Source organism: Desmodus rotundus, chromosome 10 (assembly GCF_022682495.2).
Source record: "Desmodus rotundus isolate HL8 chromosome 10, HLdesRot8A.1, whole genome shotgun sequence".
Lineage (NCBI taxonomy): Eukaryota > Metazoa > Chordata > Mammalia > Chiroptera > Phyllostomidae > Desmodus > Desmodus rotundus.
In genome coordinates, this window is record NC_071396.1 from 45040829 (window position 1) to 45066399 (window position 25571).

The following is a 25571-nucleotide window of genomic DNA, read 5'->3' on the forward strand; positions in this document are numbered from 1 at the left end:
CAAGCACAGCGATGGGCTGTCGTCCCATGCTTGCTCTGCGAAGCTCCTCCCATCTGCGGTGACTCAGGGAGGGCAGAATTTCCCCTTCTTGAGCCAGCTGGACCCGTGTTAACACTGTTCTCCCCGCAGGCTCTGGCACAGGGGAGCAGGAGCAGGGCCTGGACTAGGGGGAGTCTGCAGGGTGTCGGGGGCTGGACCCAGCTTAACACACATGAAGAGAGGTGGTCCTTCTCTTGACCAGTCAGCCAGGGTCTCCCTCCCCCACAGAGCAATCTCCAGCAGCTGGCGCGGCACCCCATTCCAGCGGGACCCCATTCCAGCGGCACCAGACCTGCTTGTGGAACTGACCACGGGCTGAGCTGTCACCTGCATCACGTCCCAGGACAAAGCTCCAGCGGGCATGCCATCCAATCAGACGCCATCCTCTCTGACACCCGCCATCCAGCTTTCTCCTTCACTTCTCTGTGCTTTTAACATGAGTGAGTTTTGTTGTTAGTTCTATGTTCACTGGATTTCTGGGTGTTAAAATAAAGACTTGTCAAACAGGATACAAAATGTACTCATCATAGATGAAAAGATAGATAAATTGATCTTTCATGAACTTTTGTTCATCAAAAGGACCATTAAAAGAGGGAAGAGCCCAGCCACAGACTGATATTTTCGGTGACAAAGCACGACAGAGGACCTGCACGCAGAGTGGTCACACAACTCTTTCTTACGAGTTAGTGAGGAAAAGACAGAAAAAATGAGGAGGAGCCTTGAACAGAAACATCTTCAGGTGGCCATGTAAATAGCCAGGAAGCAAAGTGAACTTACAAGATACCACTCTATACCCACCCAAATGACAGAAATCTTTAAACATCGATAATCCCAAATATTGGCAAGTCCTGATGCGTCGCGGTAGGAGTGTAAATTGATATAAACACTTTGGAAAACTGTTTAGCAGTGTCTCCTAAAGCAAAGGCTCCGCCATTCCATAAGCCAGCAACTCCGCTTCTAGGTGTAAACTCAGGAGCACCGAGCACAGATGCCGGCAGCATTTGTGCAGAAGCCCCAACGAGGACACGGCCCACGTGTCCGTCAGCACATTGTGTCATTGCCATACAATGGAACACAACACAGCAATTTAAACCAGAACAGACCATGGCCCCACCTAACAACATCGACGAATCTCACGGAGTTGTTGAGTGACAGAAGCCAGATGCTCAGAAAGTGCGAATCATGTGATTCCGTGCTGCTGGAGGACAGGACCACACGCTCTCTCAGAAACCTCAGGGACCAGCATGGGTCCTGCTGTGCTCAGTGGGACCTCGGTAGATGTTTGTTGACCGAATGAGTGAAGTAAGATGTGGCCTTTACCCCCAAAGGTGTCCTCAGAGTAACGTGCGTGCAAGCATGAGTGCGTGCGTGTGTTGGGGTGGAATCAGCCTGGGAGAGAGTTAACAAATGCGCCCAGTTCACTGTAAAATGAAGCAGAAAATTCCTGCTGCAAACAGGAGCTAAAACGAAGCCCTCCCACCAGAATGGGGCTGCGGGTTCTGGGAAGAGGCGTTCGCAGGTGCCTGGTGGACTAGCAGGGCTTCCTGAAAGGAAGCCCATTGAGCTGAGCTTTGAAAGGTGGTGGAGACGAGAACAGGCAGCCCGGGTGCAGGCAATGGTGTAACCAGGTGGCTGTCAAGCTTTGGCGCATGTCCGAGTCACCCAGATGACTGGTGAGAACTCGCAGATGGCTGGGCCCTGCCCCAGAGACCTTCTGGTTCTGTGGGTCTGGGGTAGGGCCTCAGAATCTGCATTCCTAACAGCATCACCCTGGTGGTGCTGATGCTGCTGGTCTAGGAAGACCACTGGCTTAAGCCGAAGCCAGCTGGCCCAGGCAGTGGCATCTCACCTGAGCCACAGTGCTAGGTAAGCGTAGTGCAAGGTGGGAGGGGGTAGGCAGGTGGACTGGGCCATGGCCTGGTGGCCTTTGGCTGATGTTGAGTTTAGACCTAATTCTATAGACTTAACTAGGGCCACATGGATGGACATGTGTGATAACGGGTCTCCGGGAAGTCCCACTCCAGGGTCTGAGGACCCTCAGCCTGCAGCTTAAGGCCATGCAGATAAAGGCAAGTGATAAACACAAACTGAGTTCGGCCTTGCAGAGACACGCCTGCAGAGGCAGGCACGGCTCACCCTGAGGACGAGCAAGGGTTGAAGAAAGGCATTATTTCAGTGCGACCTCACGACTCTTGCAGCCGCGGGATATGCGCATGCCATTTGCTGGCAGGGGCAACCAGGCTCGAAAGCAGCTGCTTTACTCTCTACAAAGGGATGATTGCTCTGAATTGTTCTTCCCCGTGGCCACAGTGCTCCCAGCTTCTCGAGGGCAAGGGTGTTCCACCACAGGCCCAGTCCCTTTCTGTCGCGTGGGAGACACCTGGATCCAGGAGACTTCCCCGCGTGGTCTGTGTTTGGCTCAGGGAGGGGAGTCAGTCGCCTGGGTGGGCTTTGGGAGGGAGGTGCACTCTGTGCATGCCACAGGTCAAGAGCCCCCGCCCCTCCCCAGGGCCATCCTGGTCGGGACTCTGGGCCAGCAGCACCGGCCCTCTCCTGCATGACGCAGGCACGAAAAGCAGATGCCATCTGTCATCCTGGGGACTGGCCTCCAGGGACATCTCCAATAAGCTACACTTACTGAGTACAACTATCTGCAAAATCATCTGGTAGGAACGGAGATGAATCAGCCACAGACCTGCCCACCAGGCCCCTGCAGCTCAGGGTGGGGGAGGCAGGCAGAGCCTTTCCTGCTCCTTCAAAGCCCTCCCACCCATTCCTGGTCCCTCCTCTGCAGCCCCGGCTTAGTTCTGGCTGCCTCCTCTCCTCACTCCATAGGAATTTGGGGTCACAGAGATGAATAAATCAAGATGCTTGTGGTCTGGGGAGGAGCCCTTCCTGTCCCATAGCTGGACACAGGTCAGTCCTGACAGGTACCTCTACTTCTGCAGCTGGGGCCGTGACCATCAGCTCTGGGCTGAGGGAACCCGAGTCCACTTGCTGGCCCGGCTGCACACAGACAGAGGGAGCCTGAGGGCCCCGCCTTTGCATCAGCCTGTCCCAGACCAGCCAAACCACAGGCCTTCGGGGGCCACTGCTGCTGCAGGCAGGACGGTCTGCAGGAAGATGAAATGGGGCTCAGGGGACTGCCGGTGTCTGTCCTGCTGACCCCCTCCCCCCCCAGGACCTCCCTCTTTCCTGGAATTCTGCCTGCCTTTTCCCTTGGGGCCATGGGACTGGCTTGCTTCCTCTACACCCCCCACTCCCATTTGCAGGAGAATCGCCTAGAGGAGAGCAGGGGAGAAGAAATCAGAACCGGGTTTAGATCTTGCTCTGCCACTCCTGAGCTGTGTGACTTAGGACAAGGCATCTAACCGTTCTGAGTCTGCTTCCCCATCTGCATAGTGGAGATAAGGGCCTTGCTTACTCCACGGTATTGTTCAGAGGCACAGAGGCCACTAGGCAAAATTCCTGTGTCTACACTGCCCTGAAGCCTGGCAGGGGAGTTGGACAGACGCACATGCACAGCGTGATGTGCTGCCCGTCCAGGGGCACGTTTGGGGGGCGAGAGTGGGCAGAGTGGAGCCAAGCTAATTCTGTCTAACCAGGGGAAGCTGCAGAGCTTGCTGCCCAGGCCGTTGGGCGTGTGCCAGGGTGGGGGCAACTTTTTAGGACCTTGCTGAACACCAGATGCTGTGTTAAGTGTTTCACCCATGTTTTAGTGAGTCCTCTGAACGAGCCCGTGAGATAGGTGTTATCGTCCCCATTGTACAGATGAGCAAACTAAGGCTCAGAAAGGAGTGTGCATTGACCTGACATAGTAAATATTTATTAAGGACCTACTACGTGCTAAGTGTTGCAGATATAACAGTAAACCAAACAGACCCAAGTCCCTCCCTCATGGAACTTACGTTCTGTGAAGCCACTTGCCCAAGATGAGCCTGGAATGTGCCAGAGCAGAGATTCCAACCCCAGTGTGGTGGCCCCTGGCCTGTGCTCTTCCCACCTCACCCCAGAACTCACTGCCCCTCGGGACATTGCTCCCTGGGGGACAGAGACTGTCTCAGATTTCAGGAGCAAGGCTGGCTCAGGGACCGGAGCTGCCCTTTCGGTAGGGCCCCGCCCCCAAGGAAGGCTGAATGCCCGGCTCCTCCGGTGTTTTCCCCAGGGCGGGGAGGCGGAGCTTCCCTAAGGGGATATCAAGGGAGGATGGGGTGCAGTCTGTGCCCCTCAGAGAGTGACACCCGCTTCCTGGCCACGGTGGGGAATCCCTTTGGATTTCACTGGGTTAATGGGAGGGGCCTCCTGTTCATCCACTGCGCAAGCCCTCCAGGGAAGAAAACAGGATGAGGGAAAATCAGAGGATTAAATCAGCCTCCGGCACCTGAGCGCCCTCTGGGCTCTGCTCTGCTCTGCTCTGCGCACCCGCCCCCCACCCTGGGCCTGGGCTGCCCCCTGATCTCAGGAGACCTGTGGCACTCCTACTGGGCGCTGATGTTTCCTCGTGAAGAAACAACCCGAGACTCGCAAGCCTCCCCCACTAAGAAAAAAGACACAAAATTATTTACTATTGCATTTACTCAGAGTAGCAGTCACTTGGAAGCAATCTAAATGGCCAATGTTCGAGTGTTAAGTAAAATATGATTTAAAAAAGTACATATTCAAGCCCTGACCCGTGTGGCTCAGTTGATTGGACCTCGGTCCACAAAGCGAAAGGTCAGCGGTTCAATCCCCAGTCAGGGCACATGCCTGGGCTTCGGGTTCAGTCCCCAGTCGGGTGTGTATGGCTGGGACATGTACCAGAGGCAACCGATTGATATCTCTCTCTCTCATCAATGTTTCTCTCTCTTCTTCCCTTCCCTCTCTCTAAAAACATATTTTTTTTAAGTAGGCATTCAATGACATATCATGAAGCCACTGAAACTCACGTTGGAGAAAAATGACGCGAGAAGGGTGCTCATACAGGTGTCGTCAAAGTTCACGACTAGAACCATACACACAAGTCAGAATGCACAGCTGGGTCTCGTTCTCTAACACATGCCCGTATCTCCACGTAGATGATGTCCAGAAGGGTGCGCACCAAGTGTGCACGTAGTTATCTCTAGGCAGCAGAATTGTGACTTGCTTTCTTCTGTTTTCAGCTTTTTCCAGTTCCTCCAGTAACAATGCATGTCTTTTGTAATCTGGAGGGAAAAAAATCCCCACGGTGTATCTTAGAGATAAGAGAAAGAGAATGTCATCTTTTGGCACTGTACTTAGATGCCCCAGGCCCCACCCAGCCTTGGGAGATTTGGAAGCCCCAGAGTAGCTGGGGAGGGACCAGCTCGAGAAGAATTGGCCGGCCACCACCGTCCGGGTCTTGTCTTAATGTCATCTCCCAGAGAGGCCACCTGACCACACGACCTGGCTGAAGGGGGCCCCTCCCACACTTTTCTCCTACCTTCACCCCCTTTGATTGTCTTCATTGCATTTGTCTGCATCCGAAGTGGCCTGACTGCTCACCTGTTTCCTTGGTGATTATTTGTCTCCTCCGCCAGAGAGAGCAGGGGCCCCGCCTCTCTTGCTCCCTCTGACTTACCATCTGGAGAAAGCCCAAGTGAGATCTTGCTTTGTAGGAACAGAGCAGCCCCAAGCTGTGGGCACTGATCCTAAGGCTGCACGTGATAGTAAGAGCATGGGAATAACTTCGTGGGAGTCTAGAAACAGGCAGAGAGCCAGCTCCCGGGGCCAGAGCTGTGTGAAGCTCAGCTACCTGCGGCCCCTGGTCCAAACTCGGTAACAATGGCTGCCATTTACAGGTGTTGCGGAAGTGCCAGCTTTGTGCTGTATGTTTTATAACTGAGTGGAGGGAAGGTAGAAGCAATTTTTCTTCTCACCTCTTCCCCCTTTGCTTCCAGCGCCTCTGCTGCGGCCAGCGCACTCTGTCCCCCAGCTCAGGACTGCGGCTCCTGTTCCAATCAGGTTCTCATCCCAGCCATTCCACTGAATCTGCCCTTGACCAGGATTACGTGCGACCGACTCCAAGATGCTAAATCCAATTATTAATACTCTGTCCTTGTATGACTTGACCTATCACAGTGGATTGCCCTGTCCTCCTTGAAGCCTTTGCTCCTGGTTTCCCTCCTATTGTACTTGCCACTCCTTTTTTTTTTTTTTTAAATCCTCACCTGAGGACAATTTTTTTCATTGCTTTTAGAGAGAGAGGACGGGAGAGAGAAATCAATGCAAGAGAGAAGCATCAATTGGTTGTTTCCTGTACGCGCCAGGACCAGGGATCATACCCCAGGACCGGGATAAAAACCTGAAACCTTTTGGGTTATGGGGAGATGCTCCGACCAGTTGAGCCACGCCGACCAGAGCACTATTCCTTCTTAGTCTCCCTGGTTGAGCAACTGAATGGGGCTTAGTCCTTGGACAGCTTCTCTGTTCACAGTCACCCCCTTGGTGATCTCACCCTAGAAAGCTATGTGCTGGCCCTGGCCGGCGTGGCTCAGATGGTGGGAGTGATATCCCATAACCAAAATGTTGCGGGCTTGATCCCCGGTCTAGGAGCGTACAGGAGGCAACCAATCGATTTTCTCTTCCACGTGTTTCTTTCTCTTCCTTCCTCTCTTTCTAAAAGCAATGAAAAAATGTCCTCAGGTGAAGACTGGGAAAAAAAAAACAAAAAACGAAAACAAAAGCCCTACCTACTGAGCACTCCGTAAAAAATCTTTATTTCCAGCCTAGACTTCGCCTCTGAACCCAAGACTCAGATATCTATCTGCCTGCCTACAGGCCTCTCCACTTGGACATCAAAAAGGTATCTCCTACTTACCAGCCTGAAATGGAGTTCCTTATCTTCCCCCAGACGTGCTCCGTCAGCAGCTTCTGTAGCTTGGTGACAGCAATTCCATCCTCCCCTTTGCTCGGGCCAAGCATCTGAGGCCTCCTCGACTCCTTGATTTCACACCCCACTTCAATCCATCGGCAGATCCTGTTGGCTCTGCTTTCTAGAAGCTGACACGTCTTGGCACCCCCATTCTACCTCTTGAGTCCAAGCCACCTTTGCCTCTTGCCAGGATTTCTGCCTGTGCTCTGCCTCTGCTCCCCAACTTATTCTCCATACAGCGTCCAGACTGATCTTGTTAAAATGTGCGTCACGCCATGCCACTTCTCCGTAAAACTTCCCAGTGGCTCCAATCTGTTTCAAAGTTCAAGTTCATACAGGGCCTTCTTCTAATGCTGTGCACACTCTGGAGCCTCTCACTCCCTCTCTGGGCCCCTGCCTTCCTTCTCTTTGCTCGCTCAACTCTGGCCACACCACCCTCCCCACTGGTCTTCACTGTGTCAGGCAAGCTCACCCCTGGGCCTTGGTTTGTTCTGTTCCCTTCATCTGGAAAGGTGCTTCCCCATTAATTCTCAGGGTTTGTGGCCTCATTTCTTTCAGGCCTTTATTTAATAATTCACTTTCTCAGATGTCTGAGCTCCCCTGGCCTCACTATTTAAAATTTTGGCACTTCTTCCCACCTCCTGCTCCAAACTCCCTCCCCCTCACCATCCCCCACCTTTATTTTTCCCCCAGAGCACTTACCTCCTACCACTACTAAGTATTTCATTTATTTATTTATCTGGTTGTTGGTTTTTCCCCGTAGACTATAAACTCCGTGAAGGCAGAGGATTTTGTGTGTTCTGTCTGCCGCTGTACCCCCAGAAGCAAGGACAGTGCCTGGCCTATAGTAGGTGCTCGATAAATAGCTGATGAATGGCCACATGGATAAAAACGTATGAAAGGACCACATGCTGTTTATACAAGGCCTCCAGACAAGGTGGGAAGAGCACTGGACTTCCTGCCAGCGTGGCAGCATTACCAGGCTAGTGAGAAAGAAATGCCCCGAGTAGTGAAGCCCCCTGTGTGGTGGTCATGGTGCCTGTGTCTGCCCTGGGCCAGCGTGCAGACACCTCCTACCTCCGTGGCTTCTGAAGAACTCCCCACAGGTGAGCACACCTCCCTCGGTTTCCGCCCAGCCTGCTTCGGCCAGAGGCCTCCCTCAGTGCTCTGCCTCAGCCATTTACTGCCTTCCCCTTTCCCCTAGTTTGCGGCCTTTTGGAAGAAAACAGTGGCCAGGTAAGAGAACAATAAGACTGTGTCTAGTTCGGGACGTCTCAATTTAAAAGGCCTTGGGAGGGATTCGGGGAAGACCAGAGTGCTGAAGCGGCGGCGATTGGATGAAGTGAAGATCCAAGACACTTGTGCTGACTCCCTGGATAAAGGGTGGGCACCGGGGACAGTGAGAACAGCTCACATGGAGGAGTGGATCATCAGGGTGGCTGCCCAGTCAGGAGACAGGAAAGCACTGTGGTCTCCCCAAAGCCGGTCTCCTGTGGGCCTCCTGCCCCGCCCACCTTCAGGCCCCTCCCACCTTCAGGCCCCATCCCTCACTTGGGAAGTTCTTCCCTGCCTGTTGAAGTCAGGGCAGGCCTTGGCCCAGTGTCTGGGCCTTTTTTTTTTTTTTTTTTAAGCATATTGGTTTGGTTCTAGATCTAGAAGGATATACTAGGACGTATTCAGCATGGAGGTTCCCTGAGTGTGTTAAATCACAGTCCAAATTTCAAAAACTGAAAATAGTAAATAATGGATGTGGGGGAGTATGTGCTGCTGTGTCCTGCTGAAGTGACTGGAAAGGAGCAGCTTTTAAAAATGTGTCCAGCCCTGACCTGTGTGACTCAGTGAGTTGGGCATCATCCACAAAGTGAAAGGTCGCTGGTTCAATTCCCGGGAAGGGCACATGCCTAGGATGCGGGGTCCTGGTCGGGGTATGTGGGAGAGACAACTAATTGATGTTTCTCACATCAATGTTTCTCTCCCTCTTCTTCTCCCTCCCATCCCTCTCTCTAAAAATAAATTAAAAAAATCTTTTAAAGAAGTAAATAAAAGAAAAATGTGTCTAGGTTTTGACCAAGCAATTTCACCCTCCGAAGTTGATCCTATGAAAATAATCAGCCCCGGCTGGTGTGGCTCAGTGGATGGAGCATGGACCTGTGAACCAAAGGGTCACCAGTTCGATTCCCAGTCAGGGCACATGCCTGGGTTGCAGGCCAGGTCCCCAGGAGGGGGAACACGAGAGGCAACCACACACTGATGTTTCTCTCCCACTCTTTCTCCTTCCCTTCCCCTCTGTTTAAAAATAAATAAATAAAATATTTTTTTAAAAAAGAAAACAATCACATTTGTGCAAAGGTGTACGTAGAAAGATATTTATAACTGCATTGTTTGCAATAGGAAAAAAGGAAACGGCGGAAAGTCCAACAAAATGGAATTGGCCATAAAATCTGGCACATCCACAAAGGGCTGGTCATGAAGCAGAATGGCCGAGGTGTGTATTTATTGACAAGAAGGATGTTTGTGTATATTGCTCAGTTCAAAACAAGAAAAAGAAAACTGGAAAAAGCTTCCAAAGCATGCAAGGAAACTAGCTTTGGACTCAGCCTGGAGGGTGGAAATCCAGATCAGTCTCTTAACCAGTTTGGGAACTCAGACAAGTGATGTGACTTCCTTAAGTCTCCGCTTCCTGCCTGCGAAAACGGCATAGCAACGCCAGCTTCCCAGAGTTGTGACGATTCGGTGGGATTCACAGAGCTGAAGGCTGCAGCCCAGGGTCTGGGCACATGGTGAGTGCTTAGCAGATGGGTACCCAGATGAGATGTGGACCAATAATAATGGGCTTACCTGTGTATCCACCTAGAAACAGTCTGGAAATTTATAAACAAATAGTGTTTTTTTTTATTTGGCTGGTAGAATTATGAGTGATTTTCAATTTTTTATTATTTTTGTACATGGAATACTTATGTAATGATGATGTAATTTAAAAAAGGAAGTAACAATTGAAAAGGTTAAAAAAATAAAAATAAAACACTGCACTGCAATTGGCGGGCAGGCTCTGGAGGGCTGGGGCAGAGGCAGGAGGAGGGACAATAGGAAAAGCAGTGGGTGACGAAGAGGACAATGAAAAAGTCTTTAGGCCCGAGGGCTGGTGCCCAAAGGGTGCACCTCGGAGGTAAGGCTCAAGCCCCCGCAGGCATGGTGCCCACTGCTGCCCCTCCTGGGTCGGGGAGCCCCTGCTAGGAAATTTGGTGCCTCCAGGCCCATCTGTCCTGTCAGTGGCGTTGAGTGTGTGCGGTCTCCTTTGGCTGCTAGGAGACCTGCCTCCAGCACATCTCAGGGGGGGTCCTGAGGCTCCACCCTGGCACTGGGCTCCTCACCCACCCTTAGGCACCCAGGATCTTATCCACGCCCAGAGCAGAAAAGGCAGGGAGTCCCAGTTGTTTGGTTTTGGGGAGTAAAATTATGTTCAGAGACTGGATTCTCTTTGCTAGTAGTTTACTTAACACAGGTTCACTAAGGGAATTGCACAGACCAATAGCATGCAGGCTAATATCTCTTAATAAGTCAGTAAAAATACCATTATCAAAAGCAATGATGGATTAATTATACTCATGTTCCAGGCAAGGGGAGATAAAAGGGGAAAAGTCGAAGTTTAATCGAGGTGCACCTTTACGCTCGGCTGACTGAGAGCTGATATCCAGCTGCCAGAGCAGAGAGTAAGAGTTCCCTGTTGCTGGAGCATGCTGCTAGGAGACAATGGCGCCAGTTTGAAGGGCAAGGTGATCTCCCTCTTGGCTGCTGCATGGCTTTCCTCACTGTCAATCAGAGTCACCTTCACAGAGACAAGTGCTTATGCCCCAAAGGTCTTCAGAGAGGTTTTAAGTCAGCAAAGAATTGCCTTGCCCAGATCAAAATGCTCAGGTACCCCTCAGAAACTCGCAGCATTTATGTCTGCGCATCCGCTGGCCACCGTGGCTGCTCCGCACGTCCCTGTGGCTGAGCCCCAGGCAGGGCTTCCCAGCCCCCGAGCTACTGCAGAGGGCTGACCAACGCCACAGATGATGACTTCCTGATGGTGACGACACCTGGCCCAACTCGCTTCACTCTTACCTCGAAACAACTCTACTCCAAACAACAGCTTTCCCCCTTTGCCACAAGCAGGTGAATTAAAACATCAGCCAAGTCATAAACTAGTGGTGTGAAGTCATCTCAAACCAACACACACCACTAGTGAATTCCCAGAAGCCCTCCTGAAAGGACAAGCTCCTCTTCTCTTTGGCAGCCTGGTATGGTCCACAGTCAAGAGCAGGGTCCCCAAGCAAATACACCCTGCTGAGAAAGGGAGCCAGTGACCGGCCAAGGGCTGCTGTGCCGGCTCCCACCCCCCACGCATCCCCACCCCCCTGCCTGCCGTCTGGAGCAACTCAGCATTAACGCTGCTCACACCCGACCCTGCCAATTTATTGAGCACTCTCGGGGCGTGGCCCGCCCACGTGAGTGAATTTTCCAAACAAATCAATTTAATTTCATCACATGCCAATTTTTTATTGTACTCATTTCAACTACTTTCTGTTTGCTCGAATGTATTAAAATTACACATGCACGTGGTTTAAATATCAGTAGTGCAGAGAGGCTCAGGATCCAAATCCCCTCCCCCCACCTTTTTCAGTCCCACTCTCTCTAGAGGTATCTCTTTCAACCCTCTTATTAGTTTCTATTTCTGTGTATATTGTTATTTCTTGATTTACCAGTTTTAGACATCTGGGGGTTTCCTGTGGTTAGATGGGAATTGCGCTTTGCTACAAAATCGCTCTCATCGCCACTCCTCATCCTCCCGATACGAATATGACGTGAGTTTGGGTCCAGTCAATAGTGAATGTGGACACGTTCTCACCGCCACGCTACAGAGTGTGTTCTGTGTCCTTGTGTTTTGGAAAAAGTTTGTATCAGTTCTTTGATAATTCCCCTCTATTGTATCTGTTGGGCTACTGGATTAACCTTCCGATTTTTAACAAATATTTTTCTCTTACTTTTCCTCCCCTTGCCTTTTGGGTTTACTTCCTCGGGAAACCTGCTTGATCCTCCAGCTCTTCTGTTGATTTTTTTTTTTTTAATTTTGGCCTTCCTGTTTTTAATATGCAAGTATTCGTTCTTGTTTTCTTTTGTTTTGTTTTGTTTTGGTTTTTATCGTTATTCAATTACAGTTGTCTGCCTTTTCTCCCCATCCCTCCACCCCACCCCAGCCGAACCCACCTCCCTCCCCTGCCTCCATCCTCCCCCTTGATTTTGTCCGTATGTCCTTTATAATAGTTCCTGTAATCCCCTCTTCCCACTGTCCCCTCCTCACTCCCTTCTGGCTATTGTTAGATTGTTCTTAACTTCAATGTCTCTGGTTATATTTTGTTTGCTTTTTTCTTTTGTTGATTATGTTCCAGTTAAAGGTGAGATCATATGGTATTTGTCCCTCACCACCTGGCTTATTTCACTTAGCATAATGCTCTCCAGTTCCATCCATGCTGTGGCAAAGGGTATAAGCTCCTTCTTTCTCTCTGCTGCGTAGAATTCCATTGTGTAAATGTACCATAGTTTTTTGATCCACTCATTTGCTGATGGGCACTTAGGTTGCTTCCAGCACTTGGCTATTGTAAAGTGTGCTGCTATCATTCTTGTTTTCTGACTGTTCCTTTTTCATAATCTCACACTCTCACTATATGGACCTACTGTCTCCCTCGTATCCCTTTGAAAATGTCATGTATTTTTTATTTGTCTGTTTAAGTCTTCCATTCTCTATATTGTCTTTGTTTCCCCTTTTTGTTTGTTTTCTCTCTCTCTCATGTTGGAAGCTTTCTTCAAACATCAGAGGTCCGGCCTGGCTCTTTTACTTATGGATGAAGCAATAAAACACTGAATTAAACCGTGTGTTCGGGGAGAACTTATGGGCTGGGGTCTCTCTGTAGGCAGCAAACCGGTCTTTTGGTGAGCAAGCCTCTGATATCAGACACTTTTCTCTAGAACTAGGTTTTCAACCTTGGCGCTAGTAATATTTGGGGCCAAAGGATTTCTCTGTGTCGGGCTCTGGTGCATCACAGAATGTTTAGCAGCATCTCTGAACTCCGCCCACCGGTGGAGGGCGGAACCCCCCTCCCAGAGCTGTGATAACCAAAATTGTCTATAGACTTTGCCAAATGCCCTGTGCTGGAGTTGGGGGGTGGGGGTGAGGTCTGCCCATTAAGACCTATGAGCCATTCAGCTTCTCAAGAGAAGCATTCCAACTCCTTGTTCAACTTATCTGTGACTGCAAGACCAGCCACCCCAGAACCTAGCAGCATAAACAACCATTTTATTAGGCCACACATCAGGAATTCGGAAAAGGTGCAACTCTCCTCTGTGCTGCAGGGTCTGGGGCCCAGGCTGGGAGGACTGGAATGACTGTGGGTCACCCGAACGGCTGGGAGGCAGAAGAGCTGGCGCTGAAGGATCTACCCCCAAGATGGTTCTTCCCTTGGCTGGGAGAGCTGGAAGACTGGGCTCCTCTGGGCCTGGTGATCAGAAAGATGACCCCTGGCCTGTCTAGCACAATGCCTGGGAGTCAGACCTCCTGTGGGGTGGCTCAGGGCTGCAGTCCAGCCACATGGAAGCCGCACGGCCTGGCCTGGCCTGGCCTTGGCCGTCAGTCACAGCGCTTCCACTACAGCACAACCTGCCCAGGTTCCGGGAAGGAGACAGAGCCTCACCTTTCAATGGAAGAAAAATCAAAAAAAAATTGCAGCCGTGTGTTAAACTCACCATATTCCAGTACGGGGTGATCAATGTATGCCTGGGGCAGGGAAGGGTGTGAAGAGGAAAGACACTGAGTCCTCTGTTCCTTCCCAGACTCGGCCCTCACCCTCCCATTTTCAGTGGCCATCAGCTTCTCTTCTGCCCAAGTCTCTCTGCTCAGTGTCTTCAGTCTCCTGCTGCGCTCGGCAGAGGGTGCGGTGGGGTCTGGGAGGATTCCCACCAGTTTCCCTGGTTTCTTACCCTACCCCCTCCTAAACCTGACCCCCACCATCATCATACCTGGTCTCCACCCCCACCCAGGGGTCTGAGCCATTCCAGGGTCTGGGGGTGCAGCAGCTTCCCTCCCTCCTGTCGACATCCGCCCTGCAGGCCCTTGAGGGACTAGCTTCCCTCCAGGCAGCCGCCATTCCTCCATCTGCTCCCCAGCCTCCCAGAGTTTGCTGGAATCCCTCCTCCGCTGCTCCAGAAGGTTCATCCCATTGTATTTCTCGACTGGCGTGTTAATGGGATTTCAGAGAAAAAGGAGATCAGGTGTGAATGGCCTGCCACGTTGCATGAGGCCCCGTTGCAGTTCTTTTGGGTGGAGATAACTCTACGTGTGTTAACTTCCCCCTGCCCTGGTGAAGCTTTGTTAAGTAGGACAGTGACCACATTTTACCTTTTTTTTTTTTTTTTAATTTACATGTTTACCTCGAAATTATTAAGCTAAGTAGGGCTCTTTGTCCCTCCAGGATGGGGACCAGGATCACTGCGATACAATTCCTTCAATCCTTTTTCATGGTCACCTCTGTCCCTGGCTGCCCCTTGACACATTTTTGTGTGATGAGGGTGCCACACTCTAGCACATTAACTTCTAAGTGACTCCTTTTGCACAGTTAAACCAGATGACTGTGCAGGTATTCCCCCTCCGCCCTGCCCCTGCCCACCGCCTGCCCTCCCGCCCCCACCCCTCCCGGCCTGACCTGGATGGCCTGCAGCCACCAGACTGGAACCCAAGGGCTTCCAGCTGCATGTGGCCAACTCAAGCCCCTGCAGGAGACCCCAGAATAATGTTGGGGTGCTTTATCCCCAGCTCCCTCCCTTGCCGGGCCACAGATCAGCAGGGATGGTGTCTATCACCCTAAAGCCACAAGGCCTCCCAGCAGCCGGTTCCTGCAGTTCTCCGTATTTCCAGTAACCACCCCACCCTCCCTCAGGCTGCCAGCTCCTGGGGGCTTCTCCTCCCCTGCTGCCTCCCCCAGCCCAGGCCCTCCCTAGGCCCCCTCTGCCTGGCCCTTGGAGTGCGCATCTGTTCCCTCTGGGACTCTGGCCACACCCAGAAACTCTTTCTAATTTGCATCTAAAACAAAAATAGTCCCTGCGTGGGCCCGGGAGTCCCTCCTGGGAGTCCCCCCATCGGACCTTGGTGACATCTCTGGGCTACTCAGGTGTTTTTAAAATTCACTTTCTGGTTTTAACAATAATACATCATAGAGGGCACTGGACTGGTGACTCCTCTAGATGGAGAAGTGTTACTTACTGGGGTGTTTTGAGAAGGAAAGTTAGCAGGTGAGTAAGTAAAAGGAAACCCGGAGAGGGAATGTATGACGACTTGTAGACTGGGAAGCATCAGCCGTTTTAGCTGGCCTTCCTGGATAGCAGATCCTTACTGGGTCAAGGTGAAGAGCGTGTTTGGGGGACATCCAGGCTGTGGGTGGGTGGGGTTCCCCAGATGTGACGTTAGCTGTCCCTCAGGTCAGACCCACTAGCCAGGCCTCTGTGCTTTCAGGCCAGCGACTGCTTTGATGCTTTTGCTCTGACAAGTGTGGTGTGCTGGTCAGCGATGAGGATCAGCTGGCTGCCAGAGAGGCCCACGGCCTTGCCCCGTCGCACCTCATGCACCTCACCCCCCGAGGAGTGGCCAGAGCCCGGGGGCCCTGGACCACCTCCGAGGTCACCCAGAGCGCCCCTCGCTGGCCCGCTGTTGTGTTTAATCTGCATACCCCTTTGAAGCACATGTTATGTACCTCTAGGGAACAAATAGAATCAAGAATTCTTTCTGGCCACCCACTTCCTGAAGCACAAAAAGGAAATATTTTATAAATGCTTCTTAAACCAGACAACAGGAAGGGGTAGTGCCCCTCTGGATGGCTGGCAGGGGCTGCCACTGTGGTTTTTCACAGATGGGGGAGGTGATGTCCCAGCCAGGGGCAGTCCAGGCACAGCCTTCATGGCTCCGGCCCCCTCTGGCCCCCTCAGGCAGAGCCAGGGCCCCTCAGCTCACCTGGGCAAGAGGAAAGGCCTGGGAGGAACCCCCATTTCACATGGAGGGGACCGAAGCCAGGGAAGGGGTAGGGAGGTACTCATACCCCAGTTTCCTTATTCCTGATTCTTTTACTTCTGGGGATTTTTTTTTTAATTTGGGGAGCGGGGGCTGGGCAGTTGGAGTCAGATTTGTTAGTTTTTAATGTGTGGTGGCTTCCCTTGAGTGATGTAACCTTTATCAGTTTAGCTTGTCTTCCTCCAGCCCACGCCACTCCGTGAGGCCCCGGCAAGCGTCCCGCCCGGCAGAGGTGCGTGAGACCCAGGCTCCGTCCTGTCCACTCTTGCCCTGCAGACGCGATGCTGGGAGGCGGACGCGCAGGGACACAGCCAGGGAAGCCAGCCCGAAGCCCTGTGGTGGAGGACCCAGGAGGGCTGGGGGAAGCTTCTGAGGCCTCTCTGCACGGCCCCTCCCGCAGCTCAAGGTCAATGCACTTCTGGGAGGACTGCTGGGGCCCAGGAAGGCAGAACGCCTCTGTCTTGCGTAAGCCCAAGTCCTGTCCTGGCCTGGCCAAGCTGCCTGTAGTTTGACCAGAGTATGCTGAAGATTGGCCATGGCGAGGGTGGCCGCCACAAACCACGCGAGGAGGAATAGTCTCAGCCCAGGCACTTGAGCCAAGGCCAACGCGGTCCTCAGTGCTATATTGCAAGTTCCTAATCTGGACCCAGGGGCCAGGGAGTTTGGGTATCATCTGGAACCCAGAGCTGGGTGTTACCCACAAACACGGACACCCTGAGTGAGTCCTACAGCCGCCCCTCCCCCCACCAGGTGTCAGAGCCTAGGCAGCACTCTGGCCCTGGGAGCCCTCCCTGGGAAGCCCAGCTGCCACTTCTCTATAAATGACCCTGTAGCAGCTGTGCTGAGTGAGCCACTGCCCTGGGGTGGGGCTGGGGCCCACCTTGTTCCCCTTATACACCAAACTGATGCAACCAGCTTTCAACAGCCACTGTCAGGGAAGAAACACATTACAACAGCGTGCTCCAGGGCTTCCTGTGCCCATGCAGGAGGCTTGCTCACATCAGCAAAGGGGGACCTCTTACCCGCACCCCCTCCCCAGCATCTCATTCCACCGGGGTGGAAGTGCCTTTTGTCAGGGCCCTTTGAGGCGTGAGTGGATCTGCTTTGCCTGAGAAGTTAAGCCAGTGGTTTCCAATCCTGGCTACACATCACAGTCATCTATTATATTAAAAAGTAATGCCCTGGCTGGTGTGGCTCAGTAGATTGAGTGGCCTGCGAACTGAAGGGAAACCGGTTCGATTCCTGTCAGGGACACATGCCTAGGTTGTGGGCCAGGTCCCCAGTAGGGGGCACACGAGAGGCAACCAGTGCATGTTTCAATGTTTCTCTTGCACCTCTGCACATCGATGTTTCTCTCCCTCTGTTTCTCTCTCCCTTCCCTTCTCTCGGAAAATAAAACTAAATAAAAAATATATTTTTTAATGTTGATGCCTGGGCCTTATCCTCACCCTAAAGATACTGACTGAATTGATCTGAGTTAAAAAATATATATGTGTGTGTGTTTATATACATATACATCCATATATATCCATATATATATATATGGATAACATACATGTAAAGAAAGAGAGAAAGGAAGGAGAGAAGGAAGGAAGGAAGAAAGAAAAAAAGTGTAAACCTTTAAGTGAGAAGCACAGTGAATTTCCACAAAGGGAACTTAACTCAAGTAACCAGCAACCAGATCAAGAAAGAGAACAGTGCCAGATCCCCTCGTGCTCCGAGGGGTGATCGCCATTCTCACTTCTAACTGCAGAAATTAGGTTCACCTGTTTCTGAGCTTGACCTTATATAAACGGAATCATACAGTAGGTGTACTTTTGGGTCCAGCTTCTTCCACTCAGCATTGTATTTGTGAGATTTGCCCAAGCTGTTGCTTATTTGTGTCGTTAGTTCATTCTCATTGCCACAGGGTATCCAACCATATGGATGTTCCTCAGTTTACCCATCCGTTCTACTGCTGGTGGACATGGGGTGTTTGGGTTGCTGTTTGCGGTTGGGGTTCTTCTAACCACTGCCGCTACGCGCATCCTAGCGGTGTCTGTGGAAGCATTTCTTTCGGGTCCGGACACAGAAGTGGAACCGCTGGGCAGGTATAGGTAGAGTACGTTCGGCCAAGAAACTCTCCAAAGTGACCGCACCAATTTACACTCCCCGCAGCGACAGGAGACAGTGAGGCTGTTTCACATCTTTGCCAGCGATTGCGGTTTTCTGTCTTTTTCCCGGGAGCTTTTTCCCCGGGAGCCACTCGGGAGAAATGTAATAACATCACAGTGTGGTCTCATTTGCATTTCCCTGATGACTATTGCAGTCAAGCACCTTTTCATATGATTATTGGCCACTTAGATCCCCTCTTTGCCCAGTGTCTGTTGAAGTATTTGGACATGAGTACTTTTAAGAAGCTCCTTAGGCGGCCGTGGGGGGCGGCCAAGGTTGAAAAGCCTCGAACGAAACCACAAGCGAGTATCTGCTGCTCTGTTTCTTGATGCCCTGCCCTTGATCTTAGAGGGTTTGGGATCTGAGGGCACCTCATGGACTTGGGAAAGACAACCTTCACCCCCTCCCCGCCGCACACACACCTTCAAGATGCGCCTACCAGGAAGAAGCAAGGGATTGGAGCTGGAGTTCACGCAGCCAAGAATCACTGGGGATGTGGCCTGCACTTCAGAAGGGTTTAGGGAAGGCCTGTGGTGTCCACAGCTGCCACAGACATTTCCTGGCCACAAAAATGACCCCTTGCTGGTCCCCCCGGAGCCCCAGGCAATCATGTAGAGGAAGTGGAGGGCCCCATGCCAGGTACTTCCCAGTTTCTAAGCCAGTCTGAACAGGACATAGCTCATGTGGGGGTTGTGGTCAGGCTGGGGATAGTGCAGCATGTGTGCTGGGGACCTGGGTGGGGCTGAAGGAGGCCTGCTGTCTGTGGGTGAAAGGGCAGCCAGTGGGGCCCTCCCACACGGGCCCAGGCCTGGCCCGCTTGTGCGTTCTGATGGGTGTGCGTGCAGGTTCCAGTTGTTGTTTTGCTCACCTGTGATGGTCTCCTCTATCCTCTGCTCCCCACCTTGGGGGCCCTGCTCCAGGTTCTTCCCTGCCCACCCCACCTTTGCGTGGCCCCTCTCACTTACGAGCTCCTGTGGCACTCAGAGTGAGGGCATGCCATGTGACTCCTGAGGGCACACTGCCAGGTAGCAAGCCCCCTCTGTGGCTCCCGCGTTCAGCTCGTTCTGGCCTCCGGACTACAGCCTCGTCCCAGGGACTGCGCGCACTTGTCTGCATGCCCCAGAGTGAGCAAAGCGGCATTTCGTAACTCAGTGACACGGTCCTTGAACTTGAGAAGGAAGATGCAATAAAAACACAAGCTACACACAGTCAGCATTTTCCTGCCCCCAGACTTGAGCTGTGCAAGCATCAAGCAGAGCCGCCCACTGTGGGCTGCGAGTGGGTCCACGTGCTGCGAGTCTGGTGGGTGGGGCTGTGCCCTGAGTCTCGGACCTCAGCTCAGGGCTGGGACGCTGGTGGTTGGCGGAGCACGGAAAGGGCCCTCAGGCAGAGGGGCTGTCAGTGCCCTGATGCATGGGCTTCACCACAGTGCTCGGGGTGAAGAAGAGGGAGCTTGGCAGTGCCCATCCCACCCGCTCTCTGAAAAGAGCAGGGTCCACCTTCTGTTGACGGAAGTCCTGCCAGCTACGTGACCTGAGATGAGAGGCAAGGAGGCACATGGGCAAAGTCGACAGTGTGGAGGCCAGTGAGCAGGGACAACTCTGGACTCTCGATTGTGCCCTGTCCCATGAATTGAGGCCTTTTAGGGAGATCGCTCTGGACATAGAACACGTGACGTCTGGTGGCCTAAGTGCAGGTGGTGGGGCTCCCTTGACCGGCTCAAATGGCAGCCTGAGCCAACCAGCGACCGGAGTGCTGTCTGAAGCCCAGAATAATAGCAGGAGGACATTCTCCATCAGTGTGGGAGCGTTCCAGGCGCTTCACACCCTTGTCAACGACTGGCATTTTCTGTGTTTTTCGTGTTGACCACCTGAGTCTCACAAAAAAGGGAGACCCCTCTCTTTCCAGTGGGCCTGCTTCCCAGCCTCTCCCCTTTCTCCAGGGCCCCTACCCAGCGATCATGGCTTCCCGTTCCCTCAAACCTGGGTCTCCAAATTCCCCTTCCCCATGGGCCCCTGCTCTGAGTGTCTGTCTGGCCCACTCCTGTCTCTGTCACCCATGTAACACGTCCCTCCAGCCCCGTCCGCACAGAGCACAGCCATGCTGTCTGCCTCTCAGGGCCGAGATTCTGGAAGGAGACTTCTCCCCTCTCCTCCTCAACCACTTGCTTATTCAGCAAGTATTCATTTCATCCTGCCAGTGCCAGGGTCTCCCAGAGAACAAGACCACCCGGCCCTGCTCTCGCGAAGCTTGTCATTGAAGAGGGAACACAGGTGTAAACAGACAAATGCTTATGGAATGGCAGTTGTGACCAGTGTTGCCACAGCCCAGTTCCTTTCTGCTTGTGCTGACATCTCACCTTTGAGGCCCAGCCATGCCACCTCATCTGTGCCGCCTTTCCCGGCACGGCACCCACATGACAGGGTGGCCCTATGGGCCCAGCAGCCTTGGGTATAACTGCTCCCAACAGGCTGAAACTCAAGGGCAGACACCAGACTATGGCCACCTCGGAGCCCCCTGCCCGGCACAGAACCCGGGACACTGGAGGGGCTCGGTGGACAGCTGCGAGCTCCTGCCTGGACTAAGCCAAAGTGTGTGAGCACCATAGGGGCTGAGAATCCACCGCTTGCTTTCTTTTTAAGTAGACTTTTGTTTCTTTTTATTATTATAAAGGTAATTTGTGTTACGTCACAATGATGTGAATTTGCTTAACAATACTTAATGATTAAGGTGGTCAATTGTATCTCATGTGCATTGTAACAGAGTTTAAAACCAACGTAGAGGATCAGTACGAAAGAGGGAGAGAGGTCCATTTTATCAGGAAGCAAAGGACAACGGATTTCACATAGAATTCGGTTGTTTGGACTAGGGAAATGCAAATGAAAATAAGTTGTTTTTGTCAAAAATAAGTTGTTTGGATTCGGGAAATGCAAATCAAAACCACAGTGAGATACTTCTTCACACCCTTTAGGTTAGCTGTTATCAAAAACGCCCAGAAAATGCAAGTGTTGGCAAGGCTGTGGAGAAATTAGAACCCTTGTTCTCAGCCGGGGGGCATGTAAAATGACGCAGTCACCGTGGAGAGCAGGGTGGCAGTTTCTACACAGGTTAAACATGGAATGACCACGTGATCCAACAGCTCCAATCCTGGGCGTGCACGCAAAGGGATTGAAAGCAGGATCTCTGAGAGGTCCTTGTACACCCATGTTCATACCAGTTTCGTTCACAACAGCCCACAGGTGGAAACAACCCAAATGTCCATTGGCAGGTGGATGGAAGCCACACACACACACAGTGGAATGTTATTCAACCTTAAAAAGGAGTGAAATTCTGCCACATGCTACCACGTAGATGAATTTTGAAAACATCGTGTCAAGAAGTGAAATGAGTCAGACCAGAAAAGACAAATATTGTCTGACCCCATGTCTGTGAGGTACCGGGAACAGTCAAATCCATAGCGACAGGAAGCAGAACGGCGGCTGCAAGGAGTGGGGAGGTGGTGGGACGAGGTTGGAGTTGTGTTGGGGATGATGAAAACTCCTGCAGCAGCATAGCAAGGTGTGTAGGAAACGTCAGGCCGCCCTGGCCGGTGTGGTTCAGTTGGTTGGATCGTCATCCCGTAGCTGAATGACTATGGGTTCAATTCCCGGTCCAGGCACGTACAATTCCTGGTCCGAGCACATGTGGGAGGCAGCTGATCGATGCTTTGCTCTCTCCCTTCCTCTCTCTTTAAAAAGCAAGGGGGGAAAAAATGTCCTCCAGTGAGGATAAAAAAATATTTAACGAAAAACTTAATGCCGTTGACTCACACACCTAAAAATGGTTAAAATGGTAAATTTTATGTTATGTATGTTTTACCATGATAAAAAAGTAATTTGGGTATATTATGGACATGCTAGAAACTATTGATAAGCAAAAAGGGGGGAAAGTTAAATCGTTCATTATCTTACCAGCTAGAGACACCTGCTGTTAAAATTTGAGTGTGTATCTTTCCATTCATTTCCTGTCCTCTTTCAAAAAAAAACCCAGTGTGTGCGTGCGTGTATCTGTCTGTCTTTGGAGACCACACTGGACCTATCAGAAGTCTCTTCTCTCTCGAGGCTGCTTCCTCCCCGCAGGGCCACCCAGAACAAGTTCATCCCAGTCCTGGACATCAACCCTTTGAGCAATTTCTGACACCTGATTTCACTACCCTGCACCTATACTGGGCTATACGTCCCTGAAAATGCCCATCTCTCCCTTGGGCCTGAAAGTGGCACCAGTGTGGGCCCAGTTACGGTCGAAGGTAGCAGGGAAGAGAGTGCCTCTCCCACCTTCTCAGACGCTGCACGTCTCAGCTGTGGCCGAGGGAGCATACAGGTCTCTTGGACGACACCGTCAGTGTTGCGGCTGCGGTGAGGGTTACAGGCAGCTAAGCCCCTGTGACTGTTGGTCCTGGTTGCACTTGGCCCAGGTCCCCGTGCCCTGCCTTGATGTCCTTGCTTCTTGGAGCTGGAGCTGGGCCTCCCATTACCCCTGATAATGGTTGATTCAGCTCCTAGAGCCAGCTTCTGCGGCCTGTCTGTCGGAGCAGACCTCAGGCCCCCAAGGGCAGACCCACTGTCCCCTCCGTGAGGGAGTTTAGAGAGGAGTCAGGGCCGCACAGCGCTGACCCCTGCTGTGCCCTGGGAGGAGCAGCCACGTCTGTTCTTGCTGCCACGAGAAGTGGGCCTCCTCCCCCGTCCCAGGTGCCACTCTGCCCTGCGCAGCTGTAGGTCAGCAGGAACGGGCCCAGCTCCCGGCGACGGGCTCCCTCCATCGCATGGGCTCTGCGGCACCCAGGGGCTGCCCTGCCTCCCCCACTGCCATCAGTGCTGGCGCCTGATCCATGCCAGAGTGGTCACACCTTTGCAGGTGCCCCCAGGCCCCCACGTTTGAGCCCAACTACAGCCTCCTTCCCCACCTTCGCCACCTGGCCCAGGAGTCAGGGCATGGCCAGCTTCACCAGCAGCGTGAGGTGGAGCGAGAGGCCACAGCCACTCAGGTTACTAAAGTTCACGTCTGTCCCCGCTGATTAGAAATGAATTTGCCTCCAGCTCCAGCTACAGACAGAAGACCCTTCTCTCTCGGCTTTGAGGCCTCCACAGAAGGGTTGATTTAAGAACCTTTATAGCCCAGTACTGAGAAGGATATCTTTTTATTGCAACTTTGATTAATGATTGACCCAACACTGATAGTAGAAACACTGAAGAACAAATTTGCCCTAGAGATTAGGAAAGGTCCACATCTGCCAGGCTTGAGGACCCGCCCACCTGCTCTCTCCAAGGTCAGATGAGGACAAGGGTGCAGTGGAAGCCCCAGCCCACCCACAGTCACACACACACGGGGCAAAACAGATATACACTCCCTTAAACTAGGCTGTAAATCACAAATAAACAGGGCAAGGGAGAAGCGCTAGGGGACTTAGGGTGGTTAGCAGAAATTTTCTTTCTTGTTTAGTTTCTATTAATACCTATTATACATAAGCCCCTTGAAGGGAAACTGAAGGGTAGGCAAGAGGGGAGCTGCATGAAAACTATAGCCGGGCTCCCTACAGACCTCCAGTGCCAAGGAACTGACATCTGGACCACACCCAGGGCCGGTGAGGAAGGGGCAAGGGCGCCAGAGAAAGTTCCACAGGCTCGTACTGTGGGGAGAGCCTGGCAGGCTCTGACTTCTCCGGTGGCTTGAGGCTGTGACCACCACGGTGGGGCCCAGAGGTCGTTTCAGAAGCCCTGAAGGGCTCAAACCCACCACCTCAGAGCCTGGGGGCCAGGAATTTTACCAACCGTGCCCACTGGGGACTCAGCAGCCGGCCCCCGCCCTCTGAGAGCCCAGGGAGCAAGATGCTGGCGGGGACACTCTCTCCCTCCCCTCAGCTCTTCTGTGGCGCCTCGTGGGAGCAGAGAGTTGGCAGGGATGCTGCTAAATGGAAACTGGAAAATGAAACTGGAAATCACAGACTTGAAACCCCCAGTGCCGGGGCTCCTTTTCCCCAGGGAGAGTCCCGCGGGGAGAGGGAGGGGGAGGAAGGGGCGGGCGCATACTTACTGAAGGCCACGAGGTGTTCCAGTGTTTTGTGAGCAGCCTGGCCCAGGGGCGTGGACCCTGCGCCTCCTTGCTGGCAGCCAGGCCCAGTGGGAGGGCCCCTCGCTGTTCCAGCTTTGGCTGAGGCTGTCCAGCTCGCTGTGGCCCTGAGGGTTTCCTCTCTAGGAAAGGCTAATTTCACGCTTCAGGTTGAAAAACTTTTCAGAGGTACTTTAGGAAGGGCCCTGGCTCTTGGTTAAGGTGAAAATGTTCAATCTGAAAAGGTTTCTCAGAATCAGGCATTTCTCACCAGCAGCTTCTTATTCTGTGGGCTGCCCCCACCCCGCCCCCGCCACATGCACAGGCAGGGCTGAGATGAGGACTGGAGGTGCCTGAGTTCAGCTAAGGATCAAAGATCAAACCCCCCAGCCCTCTCTCCTCTGGCCTCCCCGGCTCATCTGTGGGTCTGCTCGCTCCAGCAGAAACACCGGGAGCAGATGCCGGCAAAGGTGCCACACACGGCAATTTTGACACCAGCAGAGCAGCTTTCATGGAAGCCAGTTTCCAGAAGGGACTGGAATGCGGGGGAGAGGAGGGCAGTGGGGAAGGAGCCAGGAACTGTCCCTACCCCCACCTCCACAGCGTCTCTCTGTTCTTCAGGGAAGGGCCACCCTAAAGCCCCAATCCCACACAATCCTCAGATGAAGAGCGAGCCGCTGCACTTCCACGGCTCCCTGTGGGTCCGGCTGTCCATGTGATTTTGTCGGTCTCCCTCACTGGTACTGGCCTAAACCCGTGAGGCCCAGAACCTGGTATGTGTTGTTCACTCTTGCATCCCCAATGCTTGGAATAGTGTCTGACCCTTGGTAGCTGCCCCCAAAAGTATGCATTCAACCCTGGCTGGGGTGGCTCAGCAGTGACCAAAGGGTCGCCAGTTCAATTCCCAGTCAGGGCACATGCCTGGGTTGCGGGCCAGGTCCCCAGTGGGGGGCGCATGAGAGGCAACCACACGTGTTTCTCTCTTTTTCTCTCTCCTCCTCTAAATAAAAATTAAATTGCACCCCTTACACTTGCACCCCTTGTACTTGCACGGTCGCACGAAGACAGGCCGGGTCCATCCAGCCCATTGTCCTGGGTGCAGAGGCTTCTGAGGCCTCCAGGCTTAGCAGGGGAAGGTGGGGGGCATGGGGAAGGATGTCCTATGGCACGTTCTCTGTGGCCCTGGCTTTGCACCCCTTATCTGACAGATGGGCTCACACAGCCTCTTCCAGACAGGCCGGGCCATTTAGCTCCCCATGCTGCCCTGAAAAGAAAGGCCACTTTTAGTCGACAGCTCAGGAGACAAGATGGCCATGATACCAAAGAAGGGGG

The 25571-nt window shown here is 52.6% G+C and overlaps 1 long non-coding RNA gene across 5 annotated transcripts in view; it reads left to right on the forward strand.

The window, feature by feature from the left end:
• The window catches only part of LOC123478162 (uncharacterized), a 52302-nt gene extending 30779 nt beyond the window's left edge, over positions 1 to 21523 (forward strand). The window contains exons 2-5 of one of the 5 annotated variants that reach the window (XR_011650460.1): positions 7671 to 8013; positions 8112 to 8143; positions 9299 to 9687; positions 21388 to 21523. This is a non-coding gene — a long non-coding RNA (uncharacterized lncRNA). Of the gene's footprint in view, positions 1 to 7670; positions 8014 to 8111; positions 8144 to 8940; positions 9233 to 9298; positions 10429 to 10521; positions 11092 to 21387 lie in introns of those variants that run through there. The other 4 variants (XR_011650459.1, XR_008425365.2, XR_008425367.2 and 1 more) reach the window with 4 other exon arrangements.
• Positions 21524 to 25571: the final 4048 nt, after the last annotated feature.